Source organism: Pocillopora verrucosa, chromosome 9 (assembly GCF_036669915.1).
Source record: "Pocillopora verrucosa isolate sample1 chromosome 9, ASM3666991v2, whole genome shotgun sequence".
Classification (NCBI taxonomy): Eukaryota; Metazoa; Cnidaria; class Anthozoa; order Scleractinia; family Pocilloporidae; genus Pocillopora; species Pocillopora verrucosa.
The window spans coordinates 17,845,941-17,848,238 of NC_089320.1; positions in this window are offsets into that span (position 1 = coordinate 17,845,941).

The following is a 2,298-nucleotide window of genomic DNA, read 5'->3' on the forward strand; positions in this document are numbered from 1 at the left end:
TATTTCTCACAAGAATCATTATTGCAGTTATGCCTCTGGTTCAGCGATCTCCAGTAGAAAGATTTCAAATCTATCCGCAGCTTTTTTTACCAAAAGAACTCGCTTGCATTTCTCACAAGAATCACCACTGCAGTTATGCCCCTGGTTCAGCGATCTCCAGTAGAGAGATTTCAATTGCCGACCATCTACTCTCTGAGTTACCTCAGCGCTGACTTCACCACTTACTTCTCCCAGTTGTTCTTTCTCCAGAAATTCTCCATCCTTCACCCCTTTACACAAATTGCTTGGTTATCAGGCTTGCAATAATCGTGAGAGAGCGATCGCGAGGGTCGGTGACTTGATATTTCAGAGCACTTTCTCTCAATATTGGCAAAATGAAGTGATTTTAGTTGTGATCCGTTTTCCTGCTCCTCTTTCACTTTGAAAACTTCGAGAAATCCAGGATCAAGAAGTACATCTATAGCTTCCCGCTGTGCTCGAATGAAACTTCTCGATCGGCGGAGTTCACACCACTGAATTTTCTTCACGATCCTGTGTTATTATACTCAGAAAGGCACCTACTCCCTCAGAGCATTGATCAGCCTCTTCGAGCATCTTTGGGAAAAATACGTGTTTAAGCCACCACGATACGTTTACAATGTCAGTGAATGACATCGTCATGATACATAATCGTGCGCGCGCTCCTCAAAATGATATTCGGTCAATTTGTACCCACGTTTGAATCGTTTCGTACCCAAATCACTTGTGGATTCTTGCCAAAACCGCTGATAGATTCTAGCCTGATTGTTTACCCTTCCATGATTCATTTCCCCTTCCCTTGCATGACTTGGTTTTATCGCCTGGTTGATAATGTAAATTGGACTCACAAAGTAGTCGCGCTTCAAAAATGAACACCAGGTCAACAAAACGTATTTAGCGCATGCAATATTGCAATTCACAATTAAAAAAAAGCGACCTTAATTTAAACATACTTGCCATGGAAAACATACTTTATTTGTTTGGATACGATACGACCGAGCTGGGTACAAAATGACACAACCGGCTGGGGGTTTACCGTCGTTTCGTTCCATGATCGTTTCTTTCCAAGTCGTTTCGTTCCAAGTCAAAGTAAGTCAAAATAATTTCGTTCCACCAAAAAGTCGTTTCATTCCACGCAATAGTCAATTCGTTCCACATAAACACTAACAGTTTTACAAAGTTTAAACTGATAACTTGAAATTTAGAAGTAACTTGTAAGTATTAATTAGGCGGAGGACAATAATAGTATAATAGTCTCGCGCAATTAAAAGGAGGTTGCGCCTTACTGTTAACTAAAATAAATGGTATTGTTGTTAATCAGTAATGTCCAGAAATGTAAGTAATGCCCAGAATTATTCAGACCTTAACATCTCATGGCTTGGCTTGTAAGCTTGGCAGTCCTCTAGATTTTCTTCATAATGGTTCAGATAAACAGATCAAGAAAATGAGTTTCTTTTTGACAAAATACTAAGATAAGCCGGTACAACCGGAAATCTACTTAGACGAATGTTGCTGTGCGATGCTCATTCGTACACAAAAAGTCATATTAAGGCAGGAGATAAACTGAAGGATATTTAAAAACGAGAGATTTCGGAAAGTTGAGGATACACTGATGATCTCGAATCAATAACACAGTTCCTCTTTACACATTGCCTACAAAACAAAAAATCAGGGAAAAAGAGGAAAACCGTTGTACATTTAACGATATCACTCCCAAATGTCCGGCGCTGTAATCTGTAAACGGTGCCATTTATAGGTAATTACATGATTTCGAATGCAATTTGGGATAAATAAGCACGAGTAAATTTTTCGAAGGTGAAACAAATTGCATGAGCCCGTAGGGCGAGTGCAATTTGTATTCTTAAAAAATGTACAAGTGCTGATTTATCCCAGTCCGTTCCCTTTGGTAAGAAAATATATACGAGAGGCCATGATATTTCTCTTTGGCAGTTCGGAGGTAGCCTGTAAAGCTGGCGGCTTTACGTGCGGTAAAGAGATTGGCTTGCCCTCTCAGTAGCTGACAAACTTTTTTAAGCAACGACCATTGTGCTTATTTAGTAGTTTCATATGCGTGCTTGTGCGTCGTAGGCCCATTGTTTCATAGTAACTGAGCTTGTTTCCGTAGTCAAGTGCTTGATTGAGAAAAAAATAAAATTGCATGTTGATCGAAATATATTATGATTTCGACAGAAAATGAAAAGAGTGTTACTTTAAGGGGCGAACTCGACCAGGCGGTAGCCTGGGGCGAACTTGCGTGATGCAATGATTCTTTTTTTTAAT